General features: G+C 40.8%; 1 protein-coding gene across 1 annotated transcript in view; it reads left to right on the top strand.

Moving 5' to 3' along the window:
- SPON1 (spondin 1) overlaps window positions 1-18647 on the top strand; it is a 380307-nt gene that overhangs the window by 20684 nt on the left and 340976 nt on the right. The gene's annotated exons all lie outside the window — the stretch shown is intronic.

Here is an 18647-nt window from a genome sequence, read left to right as displayed (position 1 = left end):
AACTATATAAGAAACAGGTGGAGTTGTGGGCTAAGATTAAAAGAATTAATTATGTTTTGCTTGGATACTTGAGAAAGGTGGAGCAAGAAAGGAGCTTAGGGAGGGCCTGATAACTGTCTTCAAATGTCAGGATGTGTTTGATTTCGTCTAGGAGGAGAAGCATCATTTAACCTCATTCCGAAGGACAGAAATGGGCTAAAAGCAAAAAAGTCAAGTAGAGAGAATAGCATCTCCTTTCAGAGGCTTAGAAGATAATGAATAAACTCAGAGAAAGGCATAGAGTCTAAGGAAGGGGACTAGCAGAGTGAAAAATATTTATTCCTAATTTTGTATTTACTCTGGAATCTATTTTTATCTGGCATTATGTAGTTACTAGAAAACTATAATGGAATAAAAAATTAATTTTGTATTCTAGCTGGCATATTGGAATGCTCTATGGGGAAGCAAGGCTAGGGGAAAGCTCCCAGTCCTCAGCTAGCTCTATCCCAAGATGCCTTTTAAAAAAATTCTAAGTGTTCTCAGGAAGGGATATCTCATTAAAGTCATTCATAGTGACACTTCATGGAAATTCACAGTAAGGCGACTCACGAGGTCTACGCAGGAAAGAGAACAGATAGACGGAGAGGGAGAAAAGGGCACAGAAAAGAGATATAAACTTTAACTAATCGGTAATTGTGCCAAAGGCCAGAATTCATTATGACTTTGCATTCTTTCTTAATGGGATTCCTGGAGTACTTTCAGTGATTTTTTTTCCTCCTAAGATCCCAGGGAACAGGAGAAGCAAAGCAGGGCTAGAAAAGGGCAAATATAATTTTTCCCCCAAAACAGAAGGTGGAGTCTGTGAACCATAGGCCAGTGACAAGGATAGTTTTTAACCATTTAGAAAGAAAAGTTGATAGTCAGTGGGAGCCAGTGTGGCTTTATTAGAGAAAGCTCATGCTAGATTGATTTCTTTTTTTTTTCTCTCACAGGCTTACTAGACTAGTCGATTGGGAAACTCAACAGGTGTATTACACTTAGATTTCAACAAAGACCCTGACAGTCTCTTTTAATCTTTGTGGATGAGAGATGTGAGCTAGATAATAGTAATTATTTGTATTCATAATTGGCTGAATGATCAGAGCTGAAGTATAGTCATGAATAGTTTAATGTCATCTTGGAATGACGTTAGTCCGGTGGAGTTCTTTGGGGAGCTGTCCTTGGTTTGTATATTAATGACTTGGTTAAAGGCAGAGACGACATGCTTATTACATTTGCAGATGACACAAAGCTTCTAGGAAAATCTGACATAACGAACGGTAAAATCTGACAAAATCTTGACAAGCTGGAATGAGAGACCAAATCTATCTAGAAGATGGGTGCTCCGTAATGGCTGATTGCTGTTTCAGTATGAGTTTATGATTGACTTTTTTTTTTTCAGTAACTATCATTGTAATTTGTACAAGCTGCCACTAGGTGGTAGTGAAGTGAATTAGTTGTTGGGTCTGAGTTGACAGACTCCTAGGGTATTAGAGCCAGAGGGAGGGGGACCTTAGAGAACATCATAAATTAGCACAGAGATCATAGAGATCACTTAGTTTAGTCCCCTAACTTTACAGAGGAGAAACTGAGGCCCAGAAACTTCAGTTACATATTTATTAAGCATCTGTTAGGTGCAATGGATACAAGATAAAAGCAAAACAGTCCCTGCCCTCAAGAAGCTTATATACTAATGATGGAGGATTGTCAGAAGATATAGACACTGTCCCTGGTTTTCATTAAAATATACATTTTAACATCTTTAAACAGCTTTATTTTGAAGTGTCTACCAAATACTTAAAGGTAGTGTGGGATAGGGGAAAGAATTCTAGGCGTGGCCTCAATTCAGCTCTTGGCTCTAGCACTTATTGATCCTAGGTAAGTCATTCTCCAACCCTCAGTTCTCCCCTCTATTAAATGGGAGTCATAAAACTACTGAGCAAGCATCAAAAATATTCAGTGTAATGCTCAGAGAAACTAATGCCACAAAACTCTTTAGGATAAACCAGGGAAGCTTTTCTGAACTAATTAAGTCATTTTAACTTCATCCACCCTTATAATTCCTTTCATCATTTTTATATTCACTCATTCATTTACTCAATCATTTAGTCATTCAGCATTTGTTGAGCAAGTGCTATGTGTGCAGGCCTCCATAAGGAACTGACACTGTCAGCATTTCTTTCATTTTCCCAAACAGTAGGCATAGAAGAGCCAGAATAAATTGCTTTTCCCTTCAGTGAGCATCTGCAGCCTTCTCTCTTTATGCTTACATCAGTTTAGCTTGGTCTTAAAAGTCTTCCCCAAGTTTATGTCTCTGTTTTCCTCCCGGCCTCTCTGTTAGGCCTTTAGCCCCCCGACTCCATTTAGTCTTGCTTTCTCAGCCAGCAAAGCCTTGTTTCTCTTTCATTTCTCTGGCTTTAAAAGTCCTGGGTGTCCTGAGGATGATGATGATGAAGGACCTGGGTCTTAACTTCCCCAGAAGTTTCTTTCCTTCTGAGAAGTAGAAGACTCCATCTGGTCTAAATTCTTCTGCCACAGTAACTGTTCTGTGGCCGCCTATCTTAACTCAATCTGCACAGAAAAGCTTCCAGTTGTTGCTGTCCACCCCAATGCCCCTGCCCTCCCCACCCCATTGGAAAGTCCTGGAGTTTTAGCTCCAAGTGGTGCATAGGAGTAGCCTATATCAAATGAGCAAGTTAAAATCTTGTTCCATTTTCTTTAAAATAGTTTCTATAAGAACTTGTCAAATGTTCTCAAGATCACAGAATTTAGAGCTAGAAAGGACTTTAGTCCAATGCTTTCATTTTGCAAAATGCAAAACTGGGTCCCAGACATGGGTGGACTGGAGCTCACTCCTATTGTTAAATTTTTGATGTGAGCGCTTAGATCTCAGAAATAGGGAAACATAGAATCAGGGCTTGATGAATTGTTTTTATTTAAACAGTCTAGACTTTATAAAGTGACGGAGAAAATGTTAATGATGCACATTAAACTTTAAAGTATGTTGTGCGTATATGTATATATGATATATCTTGACATATGTGAGTATATAAAAACACACACATATATGTATTTTTTTCCCCTGGAGAGTCAGTTGTAAACCTTTGCCAACATACCTCGGGTCCAAAGAGGTTTATTGGCTTACCCAATGTCACATAGACAGTCATTTGAATTCAGATCTTCATATGTGCTTTCACTTCATCATACCATCTCTCAAATTAGGATTCTAAGTATTTCCCTGCCCAGCAGTCTAGGAAACAAGGCAGATAGGCCTTCTTTAAGGAGCTACAGGGAAACAGACTGTGTTTTACAAATTAGTTAGATAGTAGTGAAGTCACAAGCTACAGGAAAAATTTAAAAGCCAGTAATTTAACTCCGGGGGCACCTAAGTGGTGCAGTAGATAGAGCACTGGGCCTGAATTTAGGAAGACTCAGCTTCATGAGGTCAAATCTGGCCCCAGACACTAGCTGTGAGACCCCAGGCAAGTCATTTAACCCTGTTTGCCTCAGTTTCCTCAAATGCCAAATGAGCTGGAGAAGGAAATGGCAAACTACCCTAATATTTTTGCCAAGAAAACCCCAAATGGAGCCATGAAGAGTCAAACATGATCGAAATGACTGATCAGCAACAATGCTTTAACTCAGGGCTTCCTAACCTGGGGTCCGACATCCATGCACTTGGATGGGAAAAATTCTATCTTAATTTTACTAGCCTTTGGTTTTCTTTGTTTTTCTATTTATTTTACTTCATGCATTTTAAAACATTCAGGCAAGGTGTCCATAGGCTTCACCAGACTGCCAGAGGGAACCTCGACACAAAAAAGATGAAGAATCCTTTTTAACTCTTTCTTGTAGACTTTTCTTGTCAGCGTTCCCTAAAACATCCTTTGAGCTGTGTTCCAGAGAAATAGAAAGAAGTTCTAAACTGCTGAGAAGACAATGGGTATTAAATGATGGCTCATTTGGCCCACAAAAGCCCAAATAAAATCCATTTATACTTAAGATGAAATCAGACCTTCTGGCACCCTGACAGCGTTCAACAAGTATTTATTACACAATTAAGTATTTTTGCCTGGCTCAGTGCTAAGGGCTATGGATTCAAAGAAAGGGAAAAAATGTAATCTCTACCCCCAAGGAGCTCACATTCTAATGAGAGAGACAAATGCAAACAGCTATGCACAAACAAGACATATACAGAGGAGATAGAAGGTTATCTCAGAAGCAAAGTACTAGCAGTAGGGGAGAGGAAGAATTACTGATATAGACACTCTGTTAAAAGAGCTGTCACCATTTGGAAATGTAATTAGGCATCCTGGAGTTCTCAATGGAAATGGCGGTACAAAGAGAGTCCTTAAGGCTCTAAGAAAGTACCTCAGTACTGTAGTGACCTAAGGCACATATTTATTTTCAGTGATAGGGCAGGCATCAATGTGGTAAAAGGGAGAACTCAAAATTCAAATGGAATAGTTTGCTCTTGAAAGGTAGTGATCCATCCCTCTAGGTTTTCATGTAAAGGCTGGATGACCATGTGCCAGGGGTGTTGTAAAGAAGATTCAGCAATAGAGTTGGATGGGGACATCGAGGTGGTGCAGTGGATAGAGCCCTGGAGATAGGAAGATGTGAGTTCATATCTAGCCTCAGATACTTACCAGCTGTATGACTCTGGGCAATTCACTTTACCCTGATTACTTCCCCCTACAACAAACAAAAAAAACCCTAAACAAACAAGGAATAGCTTGGATGCCCTGCCCATGAGATCCCATCCCATCTTGAGACTGAGGAATTCTTCCTCTACTGCTAGCACCCCATTGCTTCTGAGAATTAGCAGGGTACCCTGCTTTTTTCTTTACACAGAAAATCATTGCCAAGGCAGCAATCCATTACAAAACTCAAGGCTTGTTAACTTTAGCATGCCAGTTTTTTTCTTTTTTTAATTAAATTTTGTTTTTTTAATTAAAATTAGTTTTATCTCACATCCCCTGTTGAAAAAAGAAGAGAAAAACCAAAACAGTTTTTTTTAAAAATATGCATAGTCAAGGAAAGCTCATTGCTGTGTTGGTAATGTCTAAAAATGTCTCCGTAGCCTGAATCCATCAATTCTCTGTCAGGAGGTGGGTAGCATGCTATATTTGTCGGTCATTGAAGTGGTTTGAGTTCTCAAGTCTTCCAAAGTTGTTTGTTTTTTACAGTGTTGTTTTTATTGTATAAATTGATCTTGTTGTAGTCACTTCATTCAGCATCATTTCATCCAGATCTCTCTCAGTTTCTCAGAAACTGTCCCATTCATCATTTCTTATGACGCAGTAATATTGCAATATGTTCTTAAGCCATAATTTGTCCAGCCACTCTCTATTTGATAAGCATCCCTGGAAGGCCACTTTTCAAAGTTCTCTACCCTCCTATAGAATGTCAGGATTATTTTTCATCCTTCAGATGCAATATTTGTGGCTAATGAAAGCACAAACCTGACCCCTTTTCAGCAAAATCCAGTAGCCCAGAGAGAATTCTTCTCCTCCAAGCTATCCTGGATATGCTGTCAGAATAATTTCCTTAAAGCACAGTTCTGATCACAGCATTTCCAGGATCAGAAGCCTACAATGGGCTCGTGTTGCTTACAATGCACTGAGAAGGGAAAAGAACACTTGGACCCTGAAGGCATTGATTTGAGTTCTACTTCTATTACTTACTAGTTTGGGGTGACATTGGGCAAATCATTTCATCTCTCTGAGAATCAGCTTTCTTATTCACAAGTGAGGACAATAAGATTCACACTACCTTCTTCAGAGCTTTTGGTTTGCACAGAAGATATGTGTGGTTCCTGCCTCTCTCCAGGGGGTGGCCCCTGGAGGGAGAAAGACTCTGGGAAGAAGCTGACAGATAGAGGACATGCTGTGAGCATGGCCCTGTTTCCAGCTTGCCACTCCAGAGACTTTGGGGAGTTTCTCCCTTGGATTGGCAAGGAAAATCTGGAGCATAGAAACATTTTTATGGTAATGAGCCAGAGAAGTTGAAGGGGCTGTCTACCAGCTCTGCATGGTGGTAGCCTTGAGTTGTTCATACCTTACAACATCTATTACTCTACATAGAAGGATGAGGAGTTAGATCCCATTTAAGGAATAGCTAACATTTTATAGTGCTTACTATGTGCCAGCTACTGTATGTACAGAGAGCTTTAAAAGGACCTCGTTTGACCTTCACAATAACCCTGTGCTATTATTATCTCCATTTTACAGATGAGGAAAGTGAGGCAAACAGAGCTGAAGTGATTTGCCCAGGGTCACACAGTTAAGTGTCTGAGGCCAAATTTGAACCCTGGTTTTCCTGGCTTTAGGCCCAGTGCTCTCTATTCCACTGCACCATCTAGTTGCCTGGTTCCTACCCTGAATCTCCTGTTAAAGAAGTGCCCAGGCCACCTATGTTCTCTTCTCTCCCAGAATATTTTACCTTGCCCCTATAAGGCTACCTTTCCCACCCACTTTGAGTTCTCTTTTATGTGTTGCCTTCCTCCTTTAGAGTATAAGTTCTTTGAGGGCAGAGACTGACTTTCTTTTTGCTGGGATTTGTATTCCTGGAACTTAGCATAGTGCCTGGCACACAGGGTAAACATTTCATAAATGCTTGCTCTCAAGCTCTATCTCTATTTCTCTCTTCCTCTATCCCTCCCTCCTCAATCATACATGGCACACAAATGTTGAAACATTTAAATGCTTAAAGGAGAGTTTGTTCTTAAAAGGTACAATTCACGCTCATCAATCTGATGTTGTATGGCCTCAGACTAGTTTTTCAGCCTGATTCCTTACTACTTCCCTATTCATAACCCACATTTTGGACAAGCTGAATTACTTTGCTGCTCCCTGAAGATATCCTATACTTTCCTGACTCCTTGACTTTCCTCATTTCTTTTTTCCCCTCTTTTTCCCCTTTTTCTCCCTTGAGAGGGAAATACCCCTTGATTAAACATTTCATTTTTCTGGGGGAGGTGCAAATGTCAGAGAAGACAAGTCCAGTCCTAATAAATTCTAATCTAATATGGCAAAAGACCATTCGATACAACTTTGAAAGCTGATCATCACACAATGTTGTTACTGTGTACAGTGTTCTCTTGGTTCTGCTCACTTCACTCAGCATCAGTTCACATAAGTCTTTCCAGGTTTTCCTGAAATCTGCCTGCTCATCATTTCTTATAGCACAATAGTATTCCATTACATTAATATACCACAGCTTGTTCAGCCATTTCCCAATTGATGGGCATCCTTTCAATTTTCAATTCTTTGCCACCACAAAAACAGCTGCTATAAATATTTTGTACATGTGGGTCCTTTTTTCCTTTTTATAATCTCTGGGATATAGACCTAGTATTGCTGGATCAAAGGGTATGCACAGTTTTATAGCTCTTTGGGCATAGCTTAAATTGCTTTCCAGAATGGGTGGATCCATTCACAACTCTATCAACAATGCATTAGTGTTCCAATTTTTCCACATCTTCTCCAACATTTATCAAGAAGTAAGTCTTTGAGATGTATGTACATGTGGGCACATGTATACTTCCATACAGAAACACACAAAAAATTTATCCAAGGTAGTTTCTGTACTTTTGCTTCTTTGGGAGGGAGCATCTGACAACAGGTGAGTTAGATTGAATTTACTTCAAAGTTAGTAGATATCGAAAGATGAGGCAAATGGAAAGGGAAGTTAAATAATACTAAAAATAGCCAACATTTTAATATAGCATTTTAAGGTTTCCAAAGAAGATCAGGAAATTTTGGAGGAGAGAAAGCAGCAGCAGAGAATATGACATCATGTAGTGTGGCATCAAACTCTCAAGTCTACTGGTAAGAGGAGGATAGAATAGCATTGGACTAAGCAGGGGCATTGGGGAGAGAGGGAATGAGAAGATGAAAGGAGAAGGATGGGAGCTTTTTTTATTAACCTCTAGTTTGTCTATCACTTTCTCCTTCCCTCTCCCCCAATCTCCTATCCTTCCAAGTGAGCAATACCTTGAAGGAACTAGGCCTACCTCAATTGCAGAATGGCACCTGGTAGCTGGAGATGATGAATCCTCAAGCTCCTCTGGCCCATTTACTTTGTGTTCATTTTGCTTCTACAAGCATGTAGACTTGTGTACATGTCACTTTTCTCATAGAATGTCGAGTCCTCAAGGGAAGGAATTATTTAATCTTTCCCTTTTTATCCTTCAGGCCTAGCACAGTGCCCAGCATTTATTAAGCCCTTAATAAATGCTTGATTGACTGAGATGCTGGAAGTTTTACAAAGACCTATCAGGACTGAGAGCTTTTGATGGATCTTATCATTGTCTTGAGTTATTATTTGTATTTTTTTAGAAACTGTTGTAAAAATAATCTTTGTTAGTTGATCAGATGAGCCAAATCTGTGTTTATGTACTCTGCCTAACATGCAAGCCAAGTGTGAATACTTGGTTGATAGGACACTCTTCAGTCCCTTGGTGCACTGAGGAACAAAGTGTTCCAGATCCAAACAACTGGACTCAGAAAACCATTAAAATCTGCACGTAGCTTTTAATCCATGTTTCCTTATCTCCAGGATTCTTGATGTCTTTCCTTGACATTCTATGTTCTTGCAACATTATTTCCTGTTTTACTCAAAAACATAATAGCTTTGGTGTTTTGTTGCAGGGCTGGACAAATTTGCTTTGGCTCTATGATCTGGCTCTCCAGTTTAGGAGTCAGATGCATTTTTCCTTCCTCAGAAACAGAGAAATCCAAGTGGCATTTGGGATATGAGCAGAAGGTAGCACTTTGCAGTAGGGTTTGATTCCCAGGTGGCTCATTGGATAGATTGTTGATGTAAAGTCTGGAGGACTTTCCTCCAGAGCAAAGCTGCAAGAGAAGAGGATATATCCTGGGCACTTCCTTGAATAGTGGTTCTGGGCAGGTACTCACCAATCAGAGGAGGAGGTGGCCAAAGGGACAGAGATAGAAGTCTTAGTGACACAGTTCTCTCTTCCCTACCCTGCTAATAACACTCTTCGATTCCACGGACTAGTAGAAGAGGTCAGATGTCAATATTTCCAGTAGTTACTCCAGGCCTCTAACTGGGAGATGAGCAAAGCCATAGAGAATTATAGATTTAGAATTAGAAGACAGCTCAGGGGTCTTCTAGTTCAACACCCTCATTTTATAAACAGGGCAACTGAGTCTTAGAGAGGACAAATGACTTGCCTGAAGTTGCCCAATAGCAAGAGCTGGGATGTAAACCTAAGATTGAATCCAAATCCATCCCTCTTTCCACAGTATATTGTGGCAAGTCAGTATTTTTAAAGATCCTAGGGAACAAGTCTGGTACCACTTCTCTTAGGACAATGGGGTCTGCTTTCTATCTCCTGCCCTTTACTATACATGTGAAAGTACAGACTGGTAGGTGTGATTTTACAGCCAGAAAGAAGCAAAGGCCTATGGGTGCTGGGAAAACCTTTTTGCAGTGAGAGCTGCTGATTTGGAGGTCTGACTTTTGGCAACCTTGGTCCTGTCAATACATAGTAAATGGTCTGTGAACAACTGTACTAAAGTCATTCACTATGCAAATGCCCTGAGGACCCTTTGTTAACAGCTTATTGACTCCATTTTAGATATGCTAATGCACAGCTATAATAGTAGCCTAGGGTTGGCGAACTTTTAAGACAAGGTGGTTTTTTTTTTTTTGATAATTGTATTTCAACCTAATTGGTTTCCTTTGCAAACCTATGTATTTTATTTTATGCATTCGACAATATTATTCTGAGAAGGGGTCCATAAGTTTCCCCCACCGCCAAGGCAACCATGAATCAAAAAATGGTTAAGAGCCCTTGAGTTAGATGCAAGGAGTAAAAGCATTGTTTCTAGCAATTTTGTTTAGGGAACCACTTGCCTCAGTATCTCCTGAGGCCATTGCTATGCTGCAGTATGGCAGCATGGTTAAGAAAGCATCTTCATGATAATGAACTTCATCCCTTAGGAAAAGGTCAAATTATGGTGAGTATGCCAATTTATGTAGGGGAAAAACATTTTAGAAGAATTTCCATAATACATGGAAACTTTTGGATTTCAAAAGAATCAGATTCAGATCTCTAGACATTTCTCATTTGGGAAATATTCCATTCACCAGTGTCGATGAGAAATGGGAGATAGTGTGGTGTGTGGGGAAGAGCCTTGAGGAGCAGGGGAGGGGGGAGAGTCAGGAATCTGGCTTCTCATCTCAGCACACACTCCCTGGGTGAATTTGAGCAATTCTCTGAATCTTTCCTGGCCTCTTTAGTTTTCATCTCTAAAACCTAGTAGGCATAAATGATCTAGGTCTCTCTGAAGCTCTATGACTCATTCTCTAAATCAGGTGTTACTATATATTACACATTTTTATCTGAATACTCTAATCATACCTCCAGGAAAGTGAAAGTGCCATTTAATTTGCCTAATATACCTGAAACAATTAGCAATCAGAAGAACTAATCCTTTGACTGACAGAGGAAGCTGGAAAACTGCAATGGCTGCTGTGACAAAATTGGGTTGATTTTCCTAGAAACACACTTGGCTTTTTCTCTCCCCATCTATCTGCCTAATTGTGCATGTATTCAGGTTTAACAGGCAGATGAATTTAAGGGACACCAGTAAATCTTCGTCCTTTACTTCCTTGCCTTTGCTGATTACTCTAGGTATACTGAGTAAACTCAATGAAACTTTCCTCTCCATGAGTACGATCACTGCAATGTGATGTTGTGGAATAGAATAGCATCACCGTATTTGGAGGAGGAATCCTAGAACCCTCTCAGGAGGCATTGTGGTACAGCCCAGAGAGCACTGAACTTAGACCTGCGTTCAAATCCTGGTTCTGTCACAGACCAACTTCATGACCTTTGGCAAATCTCTCCATCATCTCTCTGAGCCTGTTTCCTCATTTCTAGACTAGATGACTTTGAAGGTGCCTTTCAACTCTAAATTGCTGCTAACATTTCATCATCTTTCTTTTGCCGTTTCACGTTTGTTATTGTTACTACTAGTAGTAAGTAGTTAGTGCTGCTAGTACTAGCTATAGATGGTGGAGAGGATAGAACCTGGAACCTGAAGTTCAGGAAAGAACTGAGTTTGAACCCAATCTCAGGCACATGATAGCTTTGTGGCACTAGACAAGTCACTTAACTGCTATCTTCCTCAGTTTCCTCATCAATAAATGAGGAAGATAATAACCATACACGCTCCCCAGGGTGGTTGTGAGGATTAAATGTACTAATTTTTGTAAGCCAATTTGCAGACCTTAAAACTCTTTATAAAAATGGATTATTATCATGGCTCTTCTTGTTAGGTTCTTCTCCCTCTGGATGGTGTCCTTTTTTTGTTTTGTTTTGTTTTTTGCTTAATTAGGAGTTCAGTCTTTCTCGATTACTAAAAAGATATTAAACCATTAGTGACTGATACTTCTTAATGACTCGAATGAGTGGTAAATGGAAATGATTTAAATAGCTCCGAAGCACTTTCTATCACAGTGCAAAAGCAGTCATTAGGCTATTTAATTAGGCCTGCTAATCTACTTGCAGACTAAATACAATATTGCAAAAATCTGAAATAAGTCAAGTTGTATTTTTCTGGAACAATCTGTGTCCAGCTTTTCCTCCCTTAAGGAACACTAATTCATTGGGACTGCTGCTAAAGCATTCCCCAGACCCAAAGGGGCAAGCCCTTGCTAAGTGACACAGTTACTGTTCTGTGTCTATACTTGTTAAAAGCCAGGGAGAAGAAAGAGGTCTGGGGCTGCTGTGGACTGTAGGTTGTCGCGTCTCCAAGGGAGGTGAATTAGCTCTGGCTTCTGCCTTTCTGCTGCAGGGAGGGAAGAGGAGACCTGGCCATGATCCAGTTAATTTGATCTATATAGAAAACCAAAGGGCCCAGCTGAGTTAGCTCCCCTGCCATGCTGATCCCAAAGGCATAATGTTCTGGCTTTATAGGCTGTGAAGACCTATTGTAGCACTTCATTTATAGCCAAAAGCTGGAACAGAAGATTCAAAAAAGCTACTTTTCCACAATGGACAGAGAGAATGTCTTTATTTGTGGCCCTGGCCTGAGAGAGGAAGTATGTCTACCTGGCTCCCTGGACAGAAGGACCTTCCTTCTCTATATCCATCTCTAGGTCATCTGCGACTTTTTCCTTCTTCATCTTCTATATCCAATCAATTTCCAAGTTCTGCAGGTTCCATCTCTCTAATATCATCAATTCAATAAATATTTATTATTTGCCTACTATGTGCCAGGCACTGTGCAAAGCTCTGAGGATACAAAAAGAGGCAAAAGACAGTTCCTCCTCTCAAGGAGCTTGAGAGAGACAACACGAAAGCAAATACACACAAAGCAAGCTATGTACAGGATGAAATAATTACAGCAGGAAAAACACTTGAATTAAGAGGGGTTGGGGAAGGCTTCCTATCAGAGGTAGGATTTTAGTTGGGGCTTACAGGAGGTCAGGCAGTTCAGTAGTTGGAGTGGAAAGTGAAGAGCATTTCAAGCAGCTAGAGAAAATGCCAGAAACTGAGAAATGGAGGGTCTTGTTTGTGGAACAGCTAGGAGGCCAGTGTCACTGGATTGAAGATTATGTGTCAGGGAGGAGAGTATAAGAAGACTGGAAAGGTAGGAGGGGACTAGGTTATAAAGGGCTTTGAATATGAAAAAAAGCATTTTGTATTTGCTCCTTGCAGCAATGGGAAACCACTGGAGTTTATTGAGTAGAGGGGTGATGTGATCAGACATGTGTTTTAGGAAAATCACTTTAGTGGCTGAGTGGAGCATGGTCTGGAATAAGGAGAGATTTGAGCCAGGCAGACCCACTACCAAGCTGTTGCAATGATGGAGGAATGAGGTGATAAGGGTTTGAACCAGAGGGATGGCAGTGTCAGAGGAAAGAAGGGAGAATATTTGAGAGATGTTGCAAAGGCAAAATCAACAGGCTTTGGCACCAGCTTGGATATGGAAGTAAGAATGAGGAGTTCAGCATGACTCCTAGGTTGTGAGCCTGAGGGACTGGGAGGGTGGTCTTGCCTTCTACAGTAATGGGGAAGGTAGGAGTGACAGGCTTTAGAGGGAGAGATGATGAGATCTATTTTGGACATGTTGAGTTTAAGCTGTCTACTTATATACCATTCAAGATATCTGAAAAGCAGTTGGTTATGTGATATTGGAAGTCAGCAGAGAGATTGGGGCAAGAAAGGTAGATTTGAGAAAATTTGCATAAATATAGTAATTAAATCCATAGGAGCTGATGAGAACAACTGAAGTAGTATAGAGGGAGAAGAAAAGAGGACCCAGGACAGAAGCCTAAGGGACGCCTATGGTTAGATGGTATGATCTGGAGGAGGATCCAGCAAAGGAGAGGGAGAAGAGCAGTCAGGTAGGAGGATAACTGGGAGAGAATGGCATCCTGAAAACCTAGAAAGAAGACAGTATCAAGGAAAAGGAAGGGATCAGTAGTGTCAAGGGCCGCAGAGAGGTCAAGGAGGAGGATTGAAGAAAAAGGCCATTGGATTTGGCAACTGAGACATTGTTAGTAACTTTGGAGAGAGCAGAAGAGAAATAGGATGGTTGTTAACAGGGCTGGAAGGATCAGTTGAGGGGAGGCATGGGTATGTTTATGGGCAGTAGGAAATGAGCCAGTCAAGAGGGAGAGATCATTCAGTCCCAGTTTCTATCTCCCTGGCCTTGATTCTCATCGCTTCAGCTTCTGCTCTCTTGGCTCACGGTAGGTGTCAAATGGAATGGGATACTTTTTGTGTGGTTTAGAAAAGGGTGGTTAGCCTATCGTGACTGAGTTCCTGGTTTTAAGGGTACTTTTTATTTAGTAGTTATGGTTTTGGTTTTTGTCGAAGGGGAACTTCCTGACCTCCTGAGCAGCCATTCTATCACACATCAGGTCAAACTGGTGCCTGGTGTAGGTTCCATTCCTCCCCTTCCCAAACACAGAGCTTTCTAGCATGATACCCTGGGATGACTCCATCGAACTCATTCCTCAGTGTTGAACATACTCCTACTGCATCATACTCTCCCCATCCCAGAGATTCTAACCCTTCACTAACCACTCCCCTTGTTCCCATCTCCCTCAACTTAGACCCCCTACAATATCCCACTCCAAAGGTGCTCACTCCTTCCACTGAGCCCTCTGGGATGCCCGCTCAATAATTTAATTCGATTCAACAAACATTTATTAAGTATCTCCTATGTGCCAAGCACTGTGCTAAGCATTGAGGATACAAATAAGAAATAAAAAAAAGAAAGTTCCTGCCCTCAAGGAGCTTATAATCTAATAGGGAAAGACAATATACACAAATAAATTGCAAAGCAGGAATGGGGAAAGCCCCGGGGTATATTCAGAGTGGGACATGCTATTCAGAGGAGTTGAAACATAGCTGAGCTGCTGATGGAAAATGACATCACCTGGAAACTTCTGAGACTTCTTAAAAGGAAAGCTTTGGGAGTAGTTTATTGCTCTACTCTCTAGCTCTCCAATCAGAGGGGAGAGGCAACTGAGGAAGTTGAGAAGGTGTAGCTCAGTTGAGTCCAACTCTTTGTGACTCCATTTGGGGTTTTCTTGGCAGAGATGCTGGAGTGGTTTGCCTTTTCCTTCTCCAGCTCATTTTATAGATGAGGCAAACAGGGTTAAGTGACTTGCCCAGGGTCACACATCTAGTAAGTGTCTGAGACCAGATTTGAACTCAGAAAGATTAGTCTTCCTGACTCCAGGGACTGTGCTCTATCCACTGTTTTACCCACCTGCCCCCATTGAGAAAGTGTTTAGTATCAGAAACAGTCAACCTGCATGGTCATGAGATTTCAGGTGATCACTTTATCTTTGGGGAAGCATAAATAACAAAATAGCTATCATTTTAAACCTAACCCTGACTAGCTGGGGTATATGGGATGTTCAAGGAGGACCAGCACCTCTGGTGTGAGGGATTGCCAGCCCTTTTTCAGGGTTGTTCATCTACCTTTGGGGTCTACCTGGCACTCAACTCTCACCTGTGGCTACAAGAAGCTGTAGCATGTGCAGTGGCCACATTGCAGTAAACTGTCTTGGCCAACAGGTTAAACCAGGTGCAGGGTAACCCACAGGCCTCAAACCTGTCAGTGAGTTACGGGGATATCTACCCAAGTATATGAATGAATATCCTCCAGAGACATCTTTGTCCTGTGGCCAGATATTCATCAGGATGACTGGAGATGCCCCTGGGGATGTATACGAAAGAGGTGCCTAAAGTATAACTGATAGAACTAGGGAACTGATTGGATCTAAGGGGCTATGGAGGGAGTATAGTTAAAGTTGACTCTAAGGTGGGGATTCTAAAACCTGGGGCCTGTGAGCTTGTTTTTTAAAAAAAATATATATTTTGATAACTGTATTTCAATATAGTTGGTTTCCTTCATAATGCTATGTACTTTATTTCATGTATTTAAAAACATGATTCTGAGAAGTAGTCCATAAGCTTTTCCAGCTTGCCAGAGGGGTCCATGACCCAGAGGAGGTTAAGAATCCATGGTGTGAGGTCTCAAACCTGTGTGACTGATTGGATAGGTGAACCATAAATGAAAATAGAGAATTTGTGAAAAGGGAAAGAATGGTGAGCAAAGCATTGGACCTGATGAAGTTGAAGTGTGGGCAGTGCAAATATCCGTCACATGATTGGAATTGCAAGACAAATGTAGATCTGGGTATATCAAATCTACCATTCAGTCCAGTAATCTCTCTAGCATCCCTCTAGCACCCACCTTCTACCTGACTGTCCCTAGCAGCAACTCTGGTTTTCAGCAAGTCCTTTTCCCTAGTAGGTTCAATTAGGAAAATCTATCTTCTTCCTTTTGCTCTGTGATTCTGGGTCTGTAAAATAGAGCAGATCTTTTCTACGTGCCATTCTGTTGGAATATAGCCGCACTTATTCTCTAGGTCAAGTATCCCTAGTTCTTTGTATGTCTTTTTCTATGGTTTCTCAACTTCTTCATTTGCAAAGTAAAGAGCTTTAGCTAAATGATTTCTGTAGCCTCTTCTAGCCTAAATCAATAAATCCTCCAAGCTAATAAGCTCCTCTTTAAGATGCATTTCTACCTTTCTGGTCTCCCTATTCTTTGCTCCCCTCTACCTAACCTATAAGTGAGCAAAACTGGCCTTTCTGTATCTTGTACATGACATTCCATTTCCTGACTCCATGCCTTTTCCTTGGTTGTCCCCTGGAATGATGGCTCCTTCCTTCCCATGACCCTCCTGGATTCCTTGACTTTTCCTCCTTCAGATTCTACTTTTTTCGTGAGGTCTTTCTCAGCCTTCTTTCCATGCAGCTGCTGGCTTTCCCCACCCACCATCGCACCCCATCCCTTCTCTCAGAAATTACCTTCCATTTACACCATATACATCTTGAATGTTGTCTCTTCTGTTAGAATGTGAGATTCTTGGGGGCAGGAATTCTGGTTTTGTTGTATTTTTAGTTTGTTTTTTAGTGCCTTTCTTTGCAGCACTTAGTACGGTGCCTAGCACACCATAAGCTTAATACTTAACAGTTAATAAAGGCTTGCCACTACTAACAGTATCAGTTGCTTTAACCAGGGTATTAACTAGCTGTGATCATCCATGGTTGGAAGGAGAAAAAAAAGGAGACAGACCTCCATAAGTTGGATTACTACTCCCATTGGGATTCTTTTCCTTCTCAACTTGTACGATTGGTACTCATTAATTCATCTCTGTTCATATGCATCTCAAAACTTGTTCTTTCAGAGTGCTGAGGGTATTGTGTTGATAAGTGAGGCACAAGATTCCTCCTATTCCAAATTGGCAGCTTAGGTTATGCTTTGGCACACAGCTCAGTGTTCCAGATGATGGGGCTCTTGGCTTTAATTCCATCTGTTGTAAAATAGCACATGTACTATGCCAGGATCCAGAAAGGTTACACGTCCTTGTACACATTTTGAGGATTGCCAAGAACCTATAATCTGCCTTGTAGATTTTTTCTTTTTCAAACTTTTACAATTCTGTTATTATAAGAGTAGGACTCCTTATACAGTGGGTTGGAAGATGGTAGAAGCCACTTTCCCCCCTTATTCAAGGTATTCAAGGTATCATTAGGGCTCTTGGCAATTGTCATTTGAAATGAGGTGTCCTGGTAGGTGAGTGTGTTGGGGTGCTGCTGGATTAGTCGGACCACATGCAGTTCTGGCCTTCTTCTCACTAATGACCACAAGGGCTTGGAAGAGGCCGCCCTGAAGGGTGATCAGAGCTTGTTTACATAACATAGGACAGAGTGTAACAAGCACCAGATGGTCACCACAGGCTTGTGGTTTGTTGTGTTTCACCCATTAAACCGTTTCTAATTTCTGTTTGCAATCACTAAAAGTTAATCTGCAAAATTATTTCTGCATTCTCGGCTGCCCAGTGAAACATTCAAACGGATTATCTTCTTAAAGGGGCACTTTCTCCTAAAGCTCACCTATTACTTAAGCCTCCACAGCCTAGCAGTCTGGGTATTTGAGGACATGTGAGTAACTGGTAATGATGCAAGAATTCAGAATAAGCAAAGCCCATGCCATTGCAACATGATCACGATTTCGAGAAATCCAGCAGTCTTCTCAACTAAGGAGCATTTTTAAGAAATGGGAAATATTTTACATCTGGGGTTCTTAACTTTGTTTTTTGTTTCACAGACCCCTTTGGCAGTCTGATGAAGATTAGAGATTCCTTCTCAGAATCATGTTTTTTAAATGCATAAAATAAACTATAGAGGATTACAAGGGACTCCAGTTATATTGGAATACAGTTATCAGAATATATTTTAAATATTTCAGGTTAAGAATCCCTGTTTTAGATGCTGTTTGACTATAATGAGCTCCTGTTCCACCTGGGGGTGAGTGGGGTCAAAAGAATTTGTATAAAATTCTAATCTTGATAGTGGCTAGCTTTGGTATATGCTAGTATATCTGCCAAAGACAACTCCATCCTAACAGGTGATGTCTAATAGCACTTTAATTTTCCTGTAACATAACATCCTTTAAAAAATCTGATCTTGTGTTTCATTGGTATGTTATACCAATTCAAATTGGCATCTTTTCAGCCACTTCTAGCCATAGCAAGTTTCCTGAAGCACTAAGAGATTCAATTCTTCCCCAGAATCACAGAACCAACGTATTGGACTTGAACTCAGGTCTAGCTAACTTCAAGGTCAATGCTCTCTATCCATTATACTGTGCTATGATGTCATGACTACTGTCTCATGTTTTATTTGTTTCTTTATATGAATAGCTGGTGTTTTATAGATACGGAGATGTGACCCTAGGTCACTTATGTTAATAAGATACCACCAGAATGGGAACGGTTAGAGCATGGGTCTTTGATAGACAGCGTATCTGTAGTCTAAGGATTATTCTAGGCAAGTTTGGAGTGCTTACTCACTAGAAAGATGATCAACAGGTGATTATGTAACAGAACCAAAAAATCTTAAGATTTTGGAAGGAATACCAGAGGCCAGTCTAGTACACTTTCATTGTTAGGAAATCATGCCAAGTCTAAACTTGTTTCCTGATATCTCTATCCTCTGCTCTCAGCTCTACCTTCTTTCTTCCTCTTCCCTTGAAGTCCTCTTCTTTCCAGGCTAAACATCC

Source organism: Trichosurus vulpecula, chromosome 6 (genome assembly GCF_011100635.1).
Source record: "Trichosurus vulpecula isolate mTriVul1 chromosome 6, mTriVul1.pri, whole genome shotgun sequence".
Classification (NCBI taxonomy): domain Eukaryota; kingdom Metazoa; phylum Chordata; class Mammalia; order Diprotodontia; family Phalangeridae; genus Trichosurus; species Trichosurus vulpecula.
The sequence above is the reverse complement of the archived record's forward strand: the minus strand, read 5'-3'. Positions and strand labels throughout refer to the sequence as shown.